Source organism: Gorilla gorilla, chromosome 22, assembly GCF_029281585.2.
Source record: "Gorilla gorilla gorilla isolate KB3781 chromosome 22, NHGRI_mGorGor1-v2.1_pri, whole genome shotgun sequence".
Lineage (NCBI taxonomy): Eukaryota > Metazoa > Chordata > Mammalia > Primates > Hominidae > Gorilla > Gorilla gorilla.
In genome coordinates this window covers 17,037,421-17,059,955 of record NC_073246.2, presented here as the reverse complement: position 1 = coordinate 17,059,955, position 22,535 = coordinate 17,037,421, and the positions used below count along the sequence as shown (strand labels likewise).

The 22,535-nt window shown below is 39.3% G+C and overlaps 1 protein-coding gene across 7 annotated transcripts in view; it reads left to right on the top strand.

Annotated features, from left to right (window-relative positions):
* The first annotated feature begins 1,199 nt into the window (after positions 1–1,199).
* The window catches only part of NRIP1 (nuclear receptor interacting protein 1), a 216,895-nt gene continuing 195,559 nt past the window's right edge, over positions 1,200–22,535 (top strand). For 2 of the 7 annotated variants that reach the window (XM_055373978.2, XM_055373973.2), the window contains exon 1: positions 2,232–2,473. The gene's annotated coding sequence lies outside the window, so the exon portion shown is untranslated. Of the gene's footprint in view, positions 1,482–2,209; positions 2,474–2,906; positions 3,391–22,535 lie in introns of those variants that run through there. The other 5 variants (XM_055373974.2, XR_010132420.1, XM_031005226.3 and 2 more) reach the window with 5 other exon arrangements.

The following is a 22,535-nucleotide window of genomic DNA, read 5'->3' as shown; positions in this document are numbered from 1 at the left end:
GCATCCTAGAGTCCTTCGGTGCAGCGACTGATTAGCTTTTGTACCTCCTGGGAGCATCCCTAACACCTAGAAAGAATATAGAATAAGAACTGGATATATTTACTGAATCCGCTACAACCTACTACAATAATTACTTTTAATAAAATTGACATTGAATTGTCAAGAAAATGCTAAATGACGTTCAACAAACTGCTTAAGAGAAACATTTGCAATACATTGTAGAAAAATCTTTGTATAATGGTTAAAAATAATTTTCATAAAAAAAAGTTTGACCCCCACTAAGGGCCAAGCTCCAATTATGCTGGTCATCATTGAATTGAAACGGTTTGCTTTGCATCAATTCTGAATAAATGATGCACTAAAAAACAGCAGACTTTACTAATTTGCCTAGAGCAGATTTTGAACTGTGGTATATGCAAATAATATGGTATTATATTATATGAAGTTTATATAAAATGGCAACAGATTGCATGGTTCAATCACTGGGGCGATGTAAAATAATTGTTTTAAAATGTGCCATTGCCACTAAGGAAAACATTGGCACTATGTGCCCGGCACTGTGCTAGGTGCTGAATTTATTAAGCATTAATTTGAAAAATTGCTTTCACTTTCAAGACTGTGACAGTATTCTAAAACTCTCATTCATATTTTTAAAGGTTAAGTGAAATTTGCAATACACAATACAGCCATTACATAACAGGCACAGAATACAGTTTCATGACTTGGATAGTTTTTGTTTTTTAAGCGCATTAGCAACTTCATTTCCAAATGCTATCAAATTCTTCAGGATATGAAAACCTACATATAAGAATGGAGTGCCTCATCGGCTCATTTGTCTTATGTAATAAGTGTTTTAACACAGGCATGCCGTTTCAGAATTTCGGGTGAGACTAAGCTGTACTTTAGCTTTTTTGTGTCAAGCAAAAAACAATTTCAGCAACAACACTCGTTTCCCCTGGTAATTTTTTTCATGGCGAATTACTAAATGTTAGATGCTCAGGTCAAAAAGAAACCTGACATCTGGGGAGGTGTTGAGGGGGTGTTAATAGTTCTAGTGAGATGTCTGGGGAGCGTTGAGGATACGATTTTTCAAACAGCAAATACAAGGATAAGGGGAAATTATGGTTTCGTATGACTCTCTCCTCCCTCCACTTTCTCCTTTCAACAATCTGTAGCCCCCCCAATTTAGAGGCGGGTTCAGTGAGATTAGGCTGCAGGAAAACGAGAGGCTCCACCGCGCTGCCGCCCCGGCCTCGTGATGTAATTGTTATTTCTTATTCGGAGACTGAACCGAGGAGAGCTGCTGAAGAAGTAGCAGCCCTGCTCCTTTTCCCTTGTCTTGTTGGGTCAGATCCTTCCCGGGGATGATGCAGATTGGCTGACAGACTCCGCTGGAGACTTCGCAGTGACAAAGCAGCCGAGGATTAACCCTGCTCCTGGGTCCTACGTCTGTCCAGGGAGCTGAGCGGGGCGCTCCTCAGGTCTCCTTCCTAGTTTTCCTCCCAGAGTCGCTCCACACGAGTGCTGGGCGCCTACTACGTGCTGGGCATGGGGTCAAAGTGACCCAGAGTTCGCGCCCGTGCCCCCCAACATTAAAGCAGGACACACAGATTACAAGGAGATAGAAATTGGGGGTGGGTGGGTGAAAGGGGGCCCAGAGAGCGCGTGTTGTGGGGTGAAGGGGAGGAGGTAGACGCTTAAGGCAGGCGGGGACCCTGGAGCGTCTGGGGCGCCCCGGCCCCCAGGCTGTGCCCAAACGGGAGCATTCGGCCTGGGTCCCAAGAGCGCTTTCCCGGGTCCCCAGGAGGAGCTGTCCAGGCGCCTGCCTCGGTCGCGGGCAGCTGGACAGAGCTGGGAGCCCTGGGGACGGCCCGGGCGCGCCGTGCAGCCCCTCTCTCGGGGACGCGGTCCTCTCGTTGCCTCCGGGTCTTGCAGTCCCGTCTGGGCCACCCGGAGAGCAGGCGAGGAGGAAATCCACGAAACAGAGGGGGTTCCGCAGCTCCTGTGAGCCGCCCGGATCCGCGCGGCTTCCTCCTGACCGGGTGACAATGGGAGGGAGGGGGAGAAAAGGGTTAAGAAACTTGGCTGAAGAGCTGAATGGCGTGGGGCGGCGAGGGGAGGGACTGGGCCGCGGCGGACTCGGCGGCGGAGGGAGGAGCGCGGCTGCGGGCGGGCGGGCGGGCGGTGAGCGAGGCGCTCAAAGTCAGCCTCGCAGACATTGCAGCAGAGCCCCGAACTCGGGAGGCGGCGGCGGAGGAGGCGGCGGCGAGGCGCAGGGACGACCCGGCCCCACGCCCGCCCGCCACCCGCGCGCGCCCGTCCACCCGTGGCCTCGCGTCCGCCGCTGCGCCGTAAGCGCCGCTGGTCGGAGGGAAGAGCTCGCCGGGGCGCCGGGCCAGGACGGGGCGGCAGGCGCCTTCGCGGACCGACCAAGCCTGACGGAGCCGGAGGCTGGGAGCCGCGGCGGCCTGGGGTGAGTGACGGCCGCGGCCAGGGCGCCAGGAGTAGCGGCCGCCGGCGCCGCCGGAAACGGCCCGGGAGCGCGGCCCGCGTCGGCTCTGGCTTGGCGGGCAGGGCCGCGGGGGCGTCGGGGCGGCGGGGAGGGCGCGTTTCCGGGGAAATCCTGCCTCTGCTGCCTGGTTCGAGTCTCCGGGTTCTCGCGGGGGGCCGGGGCGGCGTGCCGGCAAGTTGTGGAGTGGCCCCGGGTCGGCCCGCCTGTCCGTGCCAGTTCTGGGCAAGGGGGCGGCCGTCGGGTGGCCCCTGCGCGGGGCCGGACACGGGGGCACGGGGGGCCGGGTCGGGGTTGCACCCGCTCGCTTGCCCTCTCGGTCCCGAACCCCGGGCACCGCTCGCCTCGCCTCTCTCGGTCCTGCTGTCCAGCCGGATCCTGGGCGGCGCCTTTCGCCTGGGTGCCTCCCTGCTCCTTGCTCGCTGGATACCCGGCTGGGAAAGTGAATAGGAAAAGGGACAGCTCGCCCGGCCCCCACCCGACCCCGGGCCCGCTCTGCCCGCACTCGCGGTCCCCTCCCGATGGCGAGGCTCACGGACCCGAGGCCTCAGCCATCATTTTACCAGGAACCAGGGGCCGGCTCCCATTTAGGGTGAGCCCGGTGGAAGTCCGGGAGGCTGCCTTTTCTCCCTTCTTCTGTGTCCACCTTATTACGATTGAATATTGTTTTATGAAGGTTTCCGTGGACGTATTCTGCAGACCCTCCCATCCCTTCCAGAGTAGTTTCCCAATTTTAATCAGGAGTTGGTGTTCAGTCTGAAGGAACAAAGGAACCAACTGTGTCTTAGAGGCGGACAGGCTGGGAGTCTGTGACACATGTTGATCTCTGAAGCATTCCAGGAGTTTCTACCTTTTATCACGTCAATAATTGGCTGCTGAAGGTAGTAAAAGAAGTACGGAATGATAAGCACTTTTGCGTTTTAAAAATATTTTTTAATGGCACATTTTACTTTGGGGAAAAAAGACGTTCTTAGGCACAAGGATTTTTAAAAACCCAGTTGGTGGAACTGAGTTGGAGTTTGTTTCTGGTATTGTAAATGATTACATGTGGGATTGTGAAGGAAATTGTGTCCTTAGAGGAAGAGAAGCCATCTGTAGGTGTCCATAGTAAAAATGGTTGTCGGGTTATATGTGATGAATGCTCTTTCTGTTTCTTGGGGGAATTTGTGAAGCAAGGGGCTTCGGTAATTCATTCTTTAAAGTTATGAATTGCATTGAACCTGCTTATTAGTGAATCATAGGTTTAGTAAGTGGGTGGCATTATTCAGTGTTTAATCATCAGTTTTCCACCTTTGTTGAAGAGACAGTGAAATAATAGACTTTTTAAACAAATGGTGTTTCATCTGCCTGGCCCCTAAGTGTCGGTTGCCGCCTGGAGTATGTTGAAGTGTTTTTCACCTTCCAAGTAAGTGAGTTGCTCTGGTTTTGCCCAGCAGTTCGGTAACGTCGATAGGGTTTATTTGGTTCAGGGAGCACTGGCTTCATCACCTACAGTAACTTTTTTTCTGCCTGGGCATAGTTCCTAGAGACAAAGAAGGAGAATCAATTAGTGGAGCGGCTACTGCCCTGCAGGTTGTAGGATTGGTTGCTCTAGTCTGTTTCATACTCTGGTGGAGAAGGACCTCTTTCCAAACTTACCTTTAAAAGTGCCCTAGGAGTGTGAGTAAAATATACATCAGAACATAACAGAAAAAAAAAAAGGACTGTTCGTTGTTGATTTTATTCAAATGAGTTAGTTGAAAAACCAGGTTTAATGCCTGTGGGAAGTTAGTTGAAAACCAGGTTTAATGCCTCTTTTATATGCATTTCTAAACTCTGCAGAACTTGGATTTTGCTAATTTTAACACCCTAAAATATTGTTAACTTTGCACTAAAGAAGTGTGTGAAGAAACTAAAGGCTTTTCTGACTCTTGCAGTTATAAGTGCAAAAACATCATGATAAAAAATAACCTATACCACCACCTAGAGTCTGTTTGTTAGTTTATTGCTCAGGAAGTTTGCTTAAATTGACATGTCTGTTACAGTTCTGATATAGTCGAAAATGATTAAGAAGTACTAGCTTTCAAAAGGCCATCCAAGAGAACAATTATTTAAGTAATAAATAGCAAGTGCCAATTTAAATTATCCGTGCCACCTTTAGAATTGAAAATTATGACATATCAAGTTGAGTGGGCTATTCTCCAAAAGATGTTAATTCAGAAGATTTTAAAACGGAGTTTTCAGTTTGTGTGCCAAGGCAGTTCTGATTGCTTAAAGACTTCTGCGTTGTTATCAGAGGTTCAATAAATCTTCCAAATCAGATGCCATTAGAACTTTTTGAAGTCCAGATGAAACAAAAGCAAAAATACAGGAGAGCATTACAACTACAGAAATTCTGGAAATTCAGAAGTTAAGAGAGAACGCAGCCCATGACAGAGTTGTGATTCAGAGATATGAAAAGTAAAATCAATGTGAATTAAAGTGATAATCTGTTTTGCTGGTAGTTTATATGTGATAAAGCAGTCTATTAAATGAGAGACCTTAGGGAGGCAGCTTTGTTGCCATGTGGCTTATCACATTGTCCATGGAGGAAGTAATGTTCCTCCTTTAAGTGGTGTAGCCTGAGAGAAAGATGGCCTCCAAGATCTTTAATTAAATACCAGTTGAACAGAAAGAACTAGAGCACTGTATTAATTCTGTCAAACATCACTATTTTAGAACATTGAGGACAACTAAAAATGAATTAACGCATATCTGAAAGCAGAGTTTGATAGAAGGTGACAGATGAGGCAAAATATGCCAATCTAATGGAACAAATAAGATAAGGAGATATGCCATCCTTGACTCTAGAAAGATCAGAGGGAAGAAGATTATTGTTAATTGCACAGATTCTATTGCAGACCAATGCTAGAAGACAATGACATAGAAGTAATTTTAAATCAGAGTGACTTAGGATATATGAGGTTAAAGGAATTTGGCTTTTAATTTTAAAACGTAAAGAATGTAAGAAACTTAAAAGCTCATGTTCTAACTGTTGTTTGGGAAAAGCAGTAATAGTTTGGTGTATCAGGTTAAAAGATAATTTTGCTCAGAATGAGTTTAAAATACCAAATTTTTGTCAAGGAAAACATTATTCACTTTAAATTGTGCTAGGGTCAGTTTTGCTTTTCGCATTTGAGATTGCTTGATACAATTAGTTTTTAATGTAGGTTAGTAAGAGAAGAGGAGTTCTAGTCCCTTCCCTACCATTTCCCTCCCTCCCTTGCCCTCTTCCCCTTTTCTAAAATAAACAGTGTCTAGATCTTTGGATATTTTCTTCCATGAAAAGTGCCTTAGTTGCAGCGTTCCTTCTTGGCTGTGGTTGGGGAGAAGTTTCTTCACTCTTGTACTTTTCCCTTCTGCCCCTTCAGGTGATTGATACACAATCAGAGTGGGTTTTGTTCTGTGTGTTTGTTTAATAATGATTTACTGTTACACGGATGAAGACTGGGAAAAAGCATTTGCCATTCTAGCAAAGTCCTGTATACCCATGTCTTCCAACTGGAGAAATATTTTCATTAAAATAATCTTGACTACTGTTAAAAAGTCAAAGAAAATTTTCAACAAGATATGCTAGGGTCTTGCAGGATATGAGTTTGAATCTGTGAACTAAAAAGGTTCAAGTTGCATTTCCTTAAGTTGTAGTTTTTTCAGGGACTTTTGCGGGAGGGGGAATGAGCAAGCTCATCCTGTAGTATTTAGATAACACAACAATTAGAGAAATGTAACACCACTATGGCCACTAAGACTTGAGAAGGTAAAAACCAGGAGTGTCAGATGGTGAAACAGGCCATTGGAATGGAACTGAAGATTATGTCGAGAGGTTGGAATGAACAAAAAGTAAATGGAGGAGAGAGATCTAGTTTCTGTATCCTGTTTGCGTCTGATGCTGAAGCAGAGACATGAATTGCTGATGGTAATGGATTCTATTCTCTTTTAGGAGGCCAGCAATATTATATAAATAGTGGTTGTTTGAGGGAGAGAAACGACAAGTTCCCCTTTTGTGCATGTTCACACTTTGTTTTGAATGTCTCTGAGATATCTTTAAAGTAGAGGATCAAAATTGGGTACCAGCATGGAATCAGGAGTTATACTTTGGAGGAAAATGAATTAATATTAGATCACATTTTCTTTAATCTTTTAAGATCTGGAATTTTCCAAGGGTCTTCATCAACAGGGAAAACCGTGTTCTGAGTGCTAAAGTTTGGGTGGTGAAGTGGATAATTCTTTTATAGGATCTCTGATAAAGATAAACATGTAAATAACTGCAGAAAGAATGCTTTATTTAAGCACATTACCTATGATTCATGGTAGGGGGAAAATAGAGACCACAGAAACTCCTGAAGTCTTATCAGGGTTTCTTTGCAAACTATTATATGGATGCCCATCTGTTGTTTTTTCTTGAAATTCAGTGTTCAGGTTGATGGATACTGAATGTATAGGATTGTGAAGGTTGGAGTTTGTTTAAAACAGAACTTTCCTTTTGTTTTACTACGAGTTATGAAATGCAGTTTTAATTTGTTGCAATAAATATAGAAACTGAGATGAGTAGGAATTTATACTAACTTTTCTCACTGTTATGGTGCATACTCTATATCATGAACCTTGACATTCAAATTGATCCCTACACTATCTTGCAAATATTACAAATGAAGAATTACAAAAGTTGTGGTATTTTAGCTTATCAAAATGCACCCGAAACAAAATAGTTTTCCTTAAGTTCTTAAAACGGAAGAATAGGAAAGAGTTAAAAATAAATGTGATACATTTTATCATTATATTAGTATTTTGTTGAAATTAATACCTTGAATCATGCTACGGATAAACATTTAGCCTAGAACTCTAAAAGTAGTATAATGTGAATCAGATTTAAAGAATTGAGAAGGCTGGCAATTCAAAAATAGAGGAAGAAAACACTCTTTGGGGTTATGAAAAAAAGGATCCTCTTAGTATTAAGATTTTTTAAAAAGCTATACACAGTTTTAAGATAGATTGTTCTTGAAGATAATGGGGCAAATAATTACCTGCTAAACAAATTATGAGTCCTGTGATTCTTTTTTTGGTTGAAATAATTTCAAGAACTCCAGCATATGTTGCAATTTTGGCTAGAAAGGTGATTGTGACATACATCCATTCATCCATTCTCCCTCTCTCCTTCCCTCCTTCCCTCCCTTCCTTCTTTCCACTTTCAATACATAGGGCTGGGGTAGCAATAATAATAATAATAATAATAATAATAAACAGTTTTGTAAAACTTGATAATAGAATTCTCTGACAGGGTTAATAGTTGTGTTTGAAATTCAGAGCTAGCATGGTTCACTCTCCCCAGAAAATAAAATTTTAACTTCTTACACCTCAGGGAATAAAAACTCTAAATTAAAACCCATCTTGCCTCTTTAACTTTGTGTCACTTAGCAAAAATATCTTTAAGGATGGAAAGAAGAGACCCCATGTGCCTTAAATTCCAAGTCACTGTGTGACTAAGCTCAGAGTTTCAATAAATATTAAACTAGAATCCTGCTGGGAATTTGAGTCATCAGCTTAAGCTACTCCTGGGACCAAGACAACTCTGGTTGACCTGATGTTGGTGTTTATTCAGAGCTTTGGTGGAAAGGAGCCTCTCACCCTTGGACTTCTAATTAACAAAGTCATTCCTTAGTCACTTGTTAAGTGATAGAGCTACTCCTTGTTTTCAGGCCTGTAATTTGCTAAAGGATTGAGCACAACAGAGAAACTAAGGAGTTTGGAGCTTCTGCTGTTTAGAGTCTGCTTTCATTATTTTACTTTTACTTTCTTATCTAGCTATGTGAGGGTACTAGGTAAAAGTCTGGTGATTTGCTTTAGATACTTAAGAGAAAAGCTTAGCTGTAGTCACATGCAGTGACTAAGATGGCTTTCCTTATAGTTACATGTTTTTAATAGTTGAGTTTGCCTGTGCTCTTCATAACATGTGCACATGTTAAATATGTTACTGCTTTAAAAAAGCATTTCATTGGTAAGATGGGGAATCGTTTATGTACAATATTGAAATGAGAGTAGTATAATGGTGTGTTTGGTAACTAACAGGACACAATCAAAATTTGAGAATTAGAAGTTCAGAATGAAAAAAGGACTTCTCTCTTGAGGAATCTATCTAGAAGTTGAGAGATAGCAAGTGTTTAACAGAGTGTGATGATTTCTGAGAGCATGCTTTTAAAGATTTTTTTTTAATTCCTGAATTTCTGAGTTTATATTATAATAATCTATAATACAGCAATAGATTTATACACTGGAAAAGAAACAAATTAAGGGAAGGAGAGAATACACAATGACATGGAGGACATCAAGAAAATATGTTTGGAAACATGTGAAACTCTCCAAATGGGAAATAAATATTCTTGAGAGAAATTAATCACAGTTGCAGTTTTTCTCCTAAACAGACTGTTTGCACAATGGGTTATGTAGGCTCAGGTTTGATTTTTGAAAAACATGTTAAAAAATAGTATTCCTGTTATTCCACGTTTATTTTTCGAGTTTAGGTTCTGCTACTAAATCAAGATGATACAGATAAAAGGAAAGCCCTTTTATCTCCCCCGGCAGCATCTGTTGAATAAGGGGGTTATATTTGATTTCTAAATTCTAAAATTCTGACTATACAGCAGTATATGCCGTTGTTGACAGTAAACAGTAAAGATTTCAAGCCTGTGGTTTTAAAAGAAGAAGAGATGATTGGGTAGAAACTTGGAATATTAAGAAGTTGTTTAGTTCCTTGGCTGTTGCCTTTTCCTGTTTTGTTGGGAGGGGGAGCAGGGAAAGGAAGAGTATTGAACTTTTTGGGACAACCGTTTTGTGCCAGACATTGTACTGGAAGCTTTACACACATTTTGTCTTTTAATCCTTCCAGTTCCCCTGTGACATATAGGTATCATTTTCTCTAGTTTAGAGATAAGGAAACCTAGTCTGAGAAATGCAAGAATAGTTAACTTGCCTGTGGTCACATGGCAAATTTCATTGATAATTTGATTTTCTTAAAGAATATGCCATTGTTTGAAGAAAAAACCAGTTGCCATCTGATTTTCAGGAAGCCGTTAAAAAACCTTGCTCCCAACCTGGTAGCCATAAAACTCATGCAGCATTTGCAAGCCTCATAGCCTGGATTCTCCAAGACCAGGCTCTCTGGGAAGGCACATTGTTGCCAGTCGCTTATGCTAGTTCTCAAAGCGCTGATGTCCTGCTGCCTGCATCGCACTGGAGGGAAATGTAGTCACCAAGGGCTGCCGCACAGGCTCTTTTCCCTCCAATGCTAACTCTTCTGAAGTGTATCACAGAATTACTGCAGTGTTATTTGAGGCAGTGAAAGCAACTATGTTTCTTTATATAATTCATTGAAATAGCTTGTCATGGTCTTAACCTGAGTGTTCCCAAGGCTGGTTATGTTTGTCCACTTCAAGGAGCAGTTGTAGCAAATTCAGAACCATAGCTCTTCCTGGTTGAAAAGTTACAACTCTTGACTATTAACAGTTCTGAACATGATTTTTTTTTAATTACCCTATCTTCACTCACAACAATTTTGTTAAAGACTATCCTGTGCTGATCAACTGGTCTCTGAAATACAAAGAGGAAATTAACAATGTATTTGTGAATTGGAAGGAAGTGGAAGTAGAGAGATGAGGAGTAGCTGACTTTATTTTGAGAGTAGACTGTGTCAGGAGGGAGATTGTTGAGTTGGGGAGCTTTGTGGCACATAGTACATTTTTAAGTACATACCAGGTACGTGCTTTTATTGTTAAAGCCATAAGAAATGGAGTTATGAGCTTCTCCACCTCCTTTTACTTACCTCATTTAAAATTTATGGAATTTTGAACCTAAAAGATTCAAGCTGAGTGGTTCCCTGTACACTGAAAGGTATAGTCAAATTGAAACTATATTGGAGACACAAAGATGAATAATAAGACGTGTAAACATAATATTTTCTAGGGTGCTTTGGATTTTGAGTTGCCAAATCACGTTGGAAAAGCAAGAGATTTGTATAAAAGCTGCAAAGGAAACATCTGTGTTTTGTTTAGAGAATACGTTATATTTTGGCCAAATAAGAAAAAAGAGAAATTGTCAAAGTGAACAATATGGGGGGAAGAATGTCTTTCTAAAGATCAGAATGAACTTATATTATTTCCTTAACTGATCCATGCTTTTTTAAAAAAAAGAATTAAAATACGCTGAATCTATGTGATGCCAAATATAAGGATTGAAAACAGTCTTTTTTAAATTTACCATCTGATTCCTTTCCAATATCTGGATGTTTGCTATTATTGTGGCAAGACCCATTGTTAACTGTATTGCTAAAAATCTACTTTTATCTATCCTGGTAATACTTGACTGACCTGAGTCAAAGTCACATTTTCTTCCTTTTAACTTTGAATTTCTTTTGCTTGGGCTTTCACAAATTGAAGTGATTTCATAGAATCGTTAGATTTTTCAGGTTGGAAGAGAATTTGATAAAAGCTATGGCTGCTCTGGATTTAAGCACACCTATCTTAGAGGCACCTTGTCCTCCCCGCATTTGTCAAACAAGTTGGTTTTTAGATGCGTCTTTTGTATGGAAGAGCACACAGTTAGTGTAGACTATAAATAAAATAATGATAAAATGCTACCATTTAGTGCTTATGTGCCATTTTCTTTCCTCTTGGGTTTCCTTCTTTATTTCTGTTTTGTCTTTACTCTGTTTTCCTTTTTATTTCTTAATATCTCATTCATCTTTTTTTTTTTAATTGTCAGGGGATCCATGTGATACAATGGGGTCAATAATTACTTATCTTCCTGTAATTTTTGTTATTGCTGTTAAGTTAAAATGCCCAAAACAGTTACTATCTGCATTTTACAGAGGAAGAAATTGAGTCCTTAAGAATTTAAAGACGTTTTGAAAGTCATTCAGCTAGCAGTTGGGTAGACCTAGGATGGTCAGTCAAATCTTGATTTATTTCACACTTTTTTGTTTATTTTTGTCAAAGCAGTCTCAGAAAGAGGGGTTTGTGTACCAGGTGTTAAGGAATAGTTAATAACCTTTGGTGATGGATCCTGCAGTAAAATCCAAGCTAACCCCACAAAGGGATCTATAATAATAATAACTGGGTCTTGAGACATGAAATGAGAATTGGCTGGCTGCATCACTTTTGTTCTAGTACCGTATTTTCTTCTCATGGTCTTCATAAAAGTCTTAGGATTTGTTGAATATTCTAGTACTGGAAATGTAATTTCCAGGCTGAGAATTTAAAAAAAGAATAGTACAGTTATGTACATGTTCATGCAGTGGCATTGTTGTACATGTTACATACATTTGGAATTTTATTTAAAAAGAAGTAGGGAGACTTGCTGTTTATTTGTAGACAAAGAGAGCCAGATACCTTTAGTTGACCAGAACACTCACAGGCCAGCTCTACTTTTTACTGATGAGTAGTATTCCAACACCGTTAATGTAGATGGTTGGGTCTGTTGGTTCAACTGGAAACATATCTCAAAGTTTATGGACCCCATTCCTCTATTCTCTTGAGAAAGGTAACAAATAAGATGAGGGGGCACTTTGTGGACCAGTGGTGATAATGTGCCATGAACCAAGTGCACGTTGGTCTACACCCCTAGAAAAGAGAGCAAGAGAGAAGAAACCTATGTATAGACCTTTTCATGGACCACACACTGGCCACGTTCCTGATGTTGGTGAAACAAATTGGAAAGGAATATTCTCCCTCATGGGACAGTGGGCAAGGGAGTTTGTAGGCTTACTTCTGTCCCCAAGCCTCTAACAAGATCAGATTTTCTTTCACAGTTTTGTGTACGCCCTGATTGTAAAAGTTAAACTTGTGTTATAGCTGTCTTCCTTGGTAGAACTCCATGAATAGGAGCTTATTCATCAGTGTACTGTTGGTCCTGTAAGTGTCTGGCACACAGAAGGATGTCTATAAGCATTTGTTAAATTGAACTGTACCAGTCCCAACCACTGGCAAAATTTGGCACAGCAGTAGAACCTTTATGTATTTATGCATAGCAGTTGTTAATTATTATGTGTAACTTATGAATAATGGAAGCTCTTCCACATTTTTTCTTTAGTCTGTTTAAATTAGGACTTTTAAAAGGAACAATATTTTTTCCTTAAAATGTATCTTCTTCTTTCCAGGCATACTAATTATGAGGGAAAAAGTGAAACTGACTGTTAGTGACATTATAATTAATTGGTACTTGAAATAATTTGTTTTGTAATATTACATTTCATCAGTAATACACAAATTATATTAGAAAACATGTTTAGGAAAATCTTTGGGGGCAACATTTTTTTTGTAAGGAAATGAATAAAAATATTTCTGGAGCCTACTAGGCAGTTTCCTTAGCATCACTTCCTGTAGTCAAAAGGACCCACCAGCTGGGCACACTTAACTGCCTTGGATTTGACGGCTTGGTAAGGTGGAAATCTTAACATTTCACATCCAGAGTTAATTATGGTGTGCAGTAACCTTAAAAGTTAAGAGGGTATCAAGAACAGTTGATGATTCAGAACTTGGTAAGTTGTGGGATTAAGTAGTATATGAAGCCCTTCTATGTTTTAAAAATTAGGATTTGCTCTTCACTAAAGGTGAATTTCCTGACTCTTTTCTAAGAGTCATATTCAACTACATTAATAACTGCTGGTAAGAGACAGGAAATAAAATTATTTTGAAATGGAGCTCAGAGATTTCTAGACGAGAAATTTATTTTAAAATGCTAATAAAAAATAAATTATATGGATATATATTTATAACACTGATTTTTAACAGATGCTCTTAAAATAACTTTAACCTAGTTTCTTGCTTTGTGAAGACAAAGTTGTTTGTTGTTTCTTTTTTGTTTAACAAAGGTAACTTTATGAGTATTTGACAGTATATTTCTTTTGGCTCATATTTCTGTGTATTCACCTGCTTGTAAATCATAGCAAAAAGGAACAAACTAATGGACTAATGTATGAAGTAAAAGGGCAGAAAAATGAGCACATTTACTATTTATGCACTATGTTCTACTGTGTGCTTTCCTCCAGCACTTACTTATCCTGAATTCCTGAACAATTTTTTCCCTCATTGTTCATTGGTGTCAGTCGGTATGTTATAGAAATGTGTGAATTTCTATAAATTAGTTGTGAGTGTGAATTTCCCACTGTTGGTTTCCTCAGCAGACACCCAAACTTAATTTCTATTTCATGAACTAAAAGTTGTAGCTAAGGCATGACGTCTGATCAAAATTAACACTATTATCCTTTGCAATGAAAAGGGTGAATAAAACTAAAGTTGCTGGTAGTTGCCCCTGATACAAGTGTTTGCTTAGCTTTGACCATACATCGATCTATTTATTTTACATTTTACACATCCATGGGTATTCCTCCCAATAATGCCAAGGAATGCTTTCCTTTGCAGGCATCATTCTAACAACACAAACACATTCACTGTGAATTTTAAACTCTCGTTCTCTTTTTTCCTCCTTTAATAAATTATCTCATTGAGATTATTCATTGTTTTGGCAGTACTCTAAATGATCTTGCTTTTGCAAAATCATCGTATATTCTGTTTAATGGCATGTTACTTTAAAACTGTAAAGTTTAGGGTTACTAAAGGCAAAAGCTGACAATATTTGTTAATATCGAGAATAGGTAAAAATGGGCCTTTGGGCAGTCAACAAAAGTAAAAATAAAATCTGACTTTAAATCTTTTGAAAATCTAAAATTAATATGGATTTCTTTATACCAATCAGAAATTCAAATTTTGTTTTATGTTACTGATCTTTAAGTTGTTTATGTGTCACAGTAAGAGTGGTAGGAACCTTTTTTTTAATTGTATGAAGTAAATGGAAGGAAAAATAACAGTATACATCACTGTGGTAAAACTAAAATATCTTTAATGATAGCATGTTACTTTGAACTACGTTTTGTTTTATTTTACAGTGAATTAGGAAGTGTTTTTCGTTCTGTTTTTTGGAATTCTGGTAAATGTGAACAGCAATTCGTATGCATATAGGTGTAAAAAAGACGTATTTGAAAAGATATGCTGCTTGAATTTGTCCAGTGAGGATAAGTAGCAAGTTGTAATTACCTTCTGTAGTTTAAGTCATTGGCTGTATTGAATACTTCAGTGAAGTATCGGGGGGGAAAATTGTGGTTGTACATACTACCTTGTGAGTGTTGCAGGATTTAGTAGTTCTCAATGACCATTGTTACTTTTAAAAAGGAAAAAAAGTAGTGAGGGGATAGGATAGGAAGTTTTGATGTGTGGGAGGGGAAAGGAATCATTACTTCTCAGCTGCTGAAGTCGCAGTTTATTTTGTTTTAGGCCTCTTTGCATAGCATATTCTAGAGGATGGCGAAGGATAATACTTCGGGGTGAAAATGTTAGTATCCTTAACATACTTCCGGGTGGTTTAACTATTAATCAGAAGCACCACGGAGATTAAAGAATTGGAGCTAGGGATTAGATAGGTTTTAGTGAGGCTTTGCCACGGAAAAGCTATGAAATGGGTGAGTCATTCAACATCTCCTTGCTTCAGTATCAGCGTTACTTCGCAAGTGAGGTTTTACTTTCAAATGTATTGAGTATCAGGGTGAATAGAACTTAGGGCTGAGAGGATGTCCCTTATGATTTTTTGAGCTTGGCATTTAATATTTTACAGCAAAGTTTTTAGCTTAACATAATTGAACTTGTACTAGATAGGGTTAATAGGCTAGAACAAAAGGTCAAAGCATAAGGCATTAGGCTTAATTAAGGGAGAGCAGGAGTGGCAGGAGTGTGTGACAGTTAAATGGGTTTCCCACAGACTAATGTCGGTTACAGTGCAACCATGCCTCAACTTAAGTGGGTTATTTTGTGCAAAGGGCAGCAGTGATTAGCAGTTTGACATGCCAGACACTTCTGGCCAATCCCATCTGTTTTAGAGGTTAAAAAAGCACACCTTTATGAGCTGATGGATTGATTTGTGTGCCCGTCTGGTAAAGATTAGAAGTCCAAGGCCAATGCAGTAAATGTCAGTTATAGAATATTATACTTTCTTGGTTGGCTCATTGTTTTAACCGTCAACTGTTTTATAATGGGGGATAAGTGCTGTTTATGGTGTTGAATGCAAGATAGGTGGGGGAACAGGTGAGGGAGGAAGAAAAATGTTTCCTAGATGGACTTGTGAATCAAAATATTCTGTAGCAGGTGTTCACATTTTAAATGGAGTGTTTTTGACCTGTTCCTTACAGTTTCAGTCACATTGTTCTTTTCTGAGTGTTAGCAACACTGCCAGTCCAGGATTTAATTTTCCATACAGAATTGGTAGGTTTGTTTATTTAGGTACCTCTTTTTAAAGGTGTAATAATTTTTATTGACCGCCTGAACAAGGGAAAATAAAATGAAAATGACACACACACACGCGCACACACACACACGCGAACACACACACAGAGTTCTGTGTTCTTTTATGTGGTCAGTCAGGTGCATGTGAAAAGGAGACACAGGAGGGGCTCAGGAAAACAAAGTTTATTATACTCATGAGTTCTCAGAGGCACAGCATGCCATTCAGGGCCACATGAGAAAGCCCCAGTGTTGGTCTAGGGGCCAAAGGGGCAGGAGCTAGAAGAGAGACCAGGTTGCAGCCATTTCTGGAGTATCTGTGGGAAAGGCAAGGCAAGGCGGGTAACCAAGTTTAGGATTAGCTAGTTTGCATTAGCTGTAGGTAAATGCTACTGCTACTACTACTAATAAGCCATAGGTGTATAATAATAGTAGCTTTGAATAAGTTATAGGTATACAGGCTCTAAACTAAGAGTGATCCCTAGTTTGCCTGCTAGATACCAGGCAGGGGAATATTGCCTCCTAGGTGTATGGGTCAGGTAGAGGAGGTATGGCTGTGGATTGGTTAGTTTGCATGTGAAAGGCACGCTGAGTCCTTTGCCTTCTCTAAGCATTGGCTGGCCCCTAGAGGGGCAATCTCTTCCCAGCTAGAAAGGAGTCAAAACCATCATAATATACAGAAAATAAGAAACATAAACAATACACACATATGTACTTGCTTTAAGGGTAGGATTTACTGTGGTCACGTGAGTTTGAAGTGTGTTTGAACTTAGACTCTAACCTATTTCTTTCTTCATTGAAAGTTGTTAAGTGCGATGCCATTAATATAGTTCATTTTCAGTTCTGGATTGTAGCTCATTTAAAGATACACAAATACTAGGTTTTGGTCATAGAAATTGGCTCCAACATATTCTGAAATTCAAGGAAAGGAAAGATCCCAATATTATGTGTATGAAATCTTCAGATATTGTCCTCATAATCAGTGAACTTAGGAACATAAAGCATTGATTGATTCTTTTGGGATAGGCAGAGAGAGAATGTTTGAGAAAAACAAAAGTTATCTTAACAGAAGATTATATTCTTCCTGAGGTTTGAGTTTAAATAGAAATGTAGCCAAGAACATTGGAAACACATTGGAAGGTTCTGATTGGTCTCAATAGCTTATCCTTGTCAAAGAATGTGAACCAAAAATTGCCTGTTACCTAGTTACACACATTATATATTTCATGTCTGACCCTGAATTGTTTCTTATGGAAAGAAAATTAAAATACCAAGATGTGGTCACTGAAAGTTATATGTAGATAATAATAGGAATTAGTATTTTATTATGTATATGTATGCATTTATTTTAAAACTAAGCTAATCCAAAGTGAATTGGCTTAACTTATAAAAAGACATTGAGAAATTTTATTTCTCATTTACAAAGGACAAAGTGACATCATGTATTGAAGTTTATTTAGGAATATATTAATTAAATATATGTCCATCCGTGTGTTCTTTGTGGAGTAGCATCACTTGAAATGATTTGGATCTAATATAGATTTACGTAAAAAAAGGTTTTGCCCTTCTCTATAGGGAGAGAAAGTGAAGAAGCATAAATTTTATAATATTCTTGCTTCTTTTTCATTAAATCATTTGCAAGTTGCAAAAGATTGGCTTGAGTAGTGTAAAAGTGCTTGGACAGTAAATTAAATGTGAGAGATTTACCTAATTTAATGGGTGGAAACTGCTTAAATGAATCTTTTGGTGATGTTGTATTAAACCTGAAACAAATACTTCACAGTCTAATATTATAAACATTTAAAAAGTACCCTAAATCCTGTTCTTTTGAGTTCCTTCCCTTTTCTCCGGTAACTTCAAGTGCCAATAATACCTTGTTTGTGTTACAATTGCATTTTACAAAGCTAAAGGGAAGTAATTTGTAGGGTTAACTTTTTTGTGTGTGTGTTTTGATATACTCTTGAGGTTTTGGAGAATACACATTATCCCCTGTAATCTATGATTGTTAATCTGTCAATCTATTGTACCTCTTTTCTTTTATTAATACAGTATTATTGGATTTGAGACATGTAAACTATGCTTCTCTAAGCAAATTAGTTGAATATATTCTTGTTTAGGTTATAAAAAATGAAAGCAGGAACTCTTAACGTACTTGGCATCCTGTGTTTTAAATTCTTGTCCTAAAACTGTAGCTTTGTAAACTGAATATTAGGTGTTAGAAAGTTTATAAGACAATGGGAAAATAATGGCCCTATATTGTATTTTGATTCTAAATGCTATTAGGGTATAGAATTGTTCTTTATTTAGGCAGATTAATTTTAAGAAGAAAACCATAATATATGATGGACTTATTCAAATATATATTTTAGTGTTATTTATATATTTGTAAAATGAATATGTGTGTGTGTGTATGTATTTATATGATATATTTTAAATGGAGATGTCTACACCTGTTGATTGCATTAAGCATTTAGTATCCCCTAATGAAGGATGGAAAAGGTGCTGCCACACTGTCTAAGTGGATCATTTCTCCTTGGTAAATTACACACATTTTACTTTTTTGTATTCTGTGACCTTGCAGTCAGTGACTTCAGCCCAGAATAGTTTCAAAGTCATGTAAATGAATGCAATTAAGGTATTGCCTATCATCTTACATAGTTCAGATGGAACCTTATTGGATAGAGAGGTTTATTTGCTTTATGAGAAAGGTCAAAATAAGGTTAAATTTTATTACATAAAATGATTTGGTAATGTTTTTATTTAGCTCCTAAAAAAGTAATGTCCTAATAGGAAATGATAATGCTTTTTTTTTTCCTTCATCACCTGGAGGTCTCTTCAGGTTCTGTTTGTTTTTGTCTGATAGTTATAAACTCTATTTTGAGGAGATGCCTTCTGTCAACTAAGATTTTGGGAACATCCTGCCTGTAGTTAAGATTCTAGGCATCTTTGACTTATACACTTAGGTGACATACCCTGTTAATGATGTAGGGTAGCTTTGGTTTTGCTGATGTGTAGGCATACTTCATTTTATTGTGCTTCACTTTATTGCTCTTTGAAGATAATTTTGTTTTTTTACAAACTGAAGGTTTGTGGCAGCCCTGCATTGAGCAAGTACCATTTTCTCAACAGCATGTTTTCAGTTTGTGTCTTTGTGGTCATGTTTTGATAATTCTCACAATATATAAAACTTTTTCATATTATTATATATGTCATGGTGATCTGTAATCAGTGATCTTTGATGTTACTATTGTGATTGTTTTGAGGTACCATGAACTGTGCCCATATCAGCCGGCGAACTTGTTCATTGTGGTCTGACTGCTTTACAGACTGGCTGTTCCCCCGTCTCATCTCCCTTTCCTTGGGATTCCCTGTTCCTTGAGACACAACAATATTGAAATTAGGCCAATTAATAACCCTATAATGGCTAAGTATTTAAATGCAAGGAAAAGTTGTAGGTCTCTTACTTTAAATCAAGAGCTAGAAAAGGTTAAGCTTAGTGAGGAAGGCATGTCAAAAGCCAAGCTCGTCTGAAAGCTAGGCCTCTTGTGCCAGTTCACCAAGTTGTGAATGTAAAAGGAAAAGTTCTTAAAGGACATTAAAAGTGCTACTCCAGTGAACACATGAATGATAAGAACACAAAGCAGCCTGATATGGTTTGGCTGTGTCTCCACCCAAATCTCATCTTGAATTGTAGTTCCTATACTCCCCATGTGTCCTGGGAGGGACCCAGTGGGAGGTAATTGAATCATGGAGGCAGTTACCCCCATGCTTTTCTCGTGATGGTGAGTTCTCATGAGATCTGATGGTTTTTTAATTTAATTTTATTGATTTGTTTATTTCTGAGAAGAAGTCTCGCTCTGCCGCCCAGGCTGGAGTGCAGTGGCGCGGTCTCAGCTCACTGCAAGCTCTGCCTCCTGGGTTCACGCCATTCTCCCGCCTCAGCCTCCCAAGTAGCTGGGACCACAGGCACCCGCCACCACGCCTGGCTAATTTTTTGATTTTTAGTAGAGATGGGGTTTCACCATGTTAGCCAGGATGGTCTCTGTCTCCTGACCTCGTGATCTGCCTGCCTTGGCCTCCCAAAGTGCTGGGATTACAGGCGTGAGCCACCGCGCCCGGCCGAGATCTGATGGTTTTATAAGAGGCTTTTCCCACTTTGCTTGGCACTTCTCCTTCCTGCTGCCTTGTGAAGAAGGTGCCTTGCTTTCCCCTCACCTTCTGCCATGATTTTAAGTTTCCTGAGACCTCCCCAACAATGCGGAACTCTGAGTCAATTAAACGTCTTTCCTTTATAAATTACCCAGTCTCGGGCATTTTTTCCTAGCAGTGTGAGAACGGACTAATAGACAGCCTTATTGCTAATATGGAGAATATTTTAGTAGTCTGCCTAGAAAATCAAAGCAGCCATAACATTCCCTTAAGCCAAAACCTAATCCAGAGCAGCGCCTCACTCTAGTTCCACAAAGGCCGAGAGGAGATGAAGAAACTGCAGAAGAAAAGTTGGAAGCTAGCAGAGGTTTGTTCATGAAGTTTAAGGATAGAAGCTGCCTGGATAACGTAAAAGTGCAAGATGAAGCAACTAATGCTGATGTAGAAGCTACAGCAAGCTTCCAGAAGATCTAGGTAAGATCATTGATGAAGATGGCTACATTAAACAGCAGATTTTCAGTGTAAATGAAACAGCCTTCTGTTGGATGAATATGCCATCTAGGACTTTAATAGCTAGAGAGGAGAAACCAATGCCTGGCCTCAAAACCTCAAAGGACAAACTGACTTTCTTGTTAGTGGATAATACAGCTGGTGACTTGAAGTGGAAACCAATGTTTGGCCATTCCAAAAATCCTAAGCCCCTTAAGAATTATACTAAATCTCTTCTACCTATGCTGTATAAATGGAAGAAGAAGCCTGGATGACAGAACATCTGTTTACAGCATGGTTTGCTGAATATTTTAGGCCCCCTATTGAGACCAACTGCTCAGAAAAAAAAGATTCCTATTGAAATATTACTGTTTATTGACCACACACCTGGTCACTCAAGAGCTCTGATGGAGATGTACAAGGAAGTTAATGTTAATTTTCATGGCTGCTAATACAACATCTATTCTCTAGCCTGTGGATCAAGGAGTAATTTCAACTTTCAAGTCTTACTATTGAAGAAATACATCTTGTGAAGCTGTAGTTGCCATAGATAGTGATTCCTCTGATGGATCTGGGCAAAGGCAATTGTAAACCTTCTGAAAAGGATTCACCATTCTAGATGCCATTGAGAACATTTGTGATTAATGGGAGGAGGTCAAAATACTAACATTAATAGGAGTTTGAAAGAAGCTGCTTCCACCCCTTATGGATAACTTTGGCGGGTTGAAGACATCAGTGGAGGATGTAACTGCAGGTGTGGTAGAAATTGCAAGAAAACTAGAATTAGAATTGGAGCCTGAAGATGTGACTGAATTTGTATAATCTCATGAGAAAACATGAACGGATGAGGAGTTACTCCTTATAGATGAGCAAAGAAAGTAGTTACTAGAGATGGAATCTACTCCTGATTGAAGATACTGTGAACATTGTTGAAATAACAACGAAGGATTTAGAATATCGTGTAAATGTAATTGATAAAACAGTGGCAGGGTTTGAGAGGATTGACTCCCATCTTGAAAGATATTCTACTGTGGGTAAAATGCTATCAAACAGCATTACATGCTACAGAGAATTATTCTGTGAAAGGAAGAATCAGCCGATGTGGCAAACTTCATTGTTGTCTTGTTTTAAGAAATCATTACAGAGACCCCAACCTTCAGCAACCACAAGCCTGATCATTTGGCAGCCATCAACATGGAGGCAAGGTGTCCACCACTGAAGAGTAAAACTCTCTAAAGATTCACATGATTGTTAGCATTTTTAGCAATAAAGTATTTTTATACTAAGGTATGTACATTGTTTTGACATAATGCTTTTGCACACTTAATAGACTATAGTACAGTGTAAACATAACTTTTGTATGCACTAGGAAACCAAAAAACTTGTGTGACTTGGTTTATTGTGATATTTGCTTTATTTTAGTGATCTGGAATGGAACCCACTATATCTCTGAGGTATGCCTTTATGTGCTTAGAGACTTGTATTAATGCCTGAGTACCATGCTGGTTGGTATAGGACGTCAGACAACGACACTAGAGTCCCAACTCATCTGGGTAGAAAGGACACCTACCACCCAACCAGGCTGATTGTCTGGGCCGGGGGGATTAGGAGAGCATTGAAATAAGATACTGGAGGAGTCTTACTGATGAAGAACTGACAGTGAATGAGTAGATGAGAGAGAGAGTGTGCATGTGTGTGTAGTAATTAAAGGCATGTATTTTTCATTGTAGTTGGTCCATATAAAACTACCGTCTTCTCTTTTATATTTGTACTTAAGCCTGGCATATTAATTGATTAAGGCTCTGTGATTAATTGATGTCATTTATCAGACATTTACTGAGTATCAGCTGTATACCTTGCACCATGCTGGGTATTGAAGGCTCGCAGACACAGGGAGAATAACAGTAAGCAAGATACAGACTAAGTGACCTACAGGTATAGTGGTGAAGAGCTGGATGTTGGGGAAGTGTTACTTTAAGCAATTTGTTATCTTTAAGTGGTTTTAAGGAGATTGAAGGGCCCCCAGTAAAATGAAATGAAAATGAAAAATA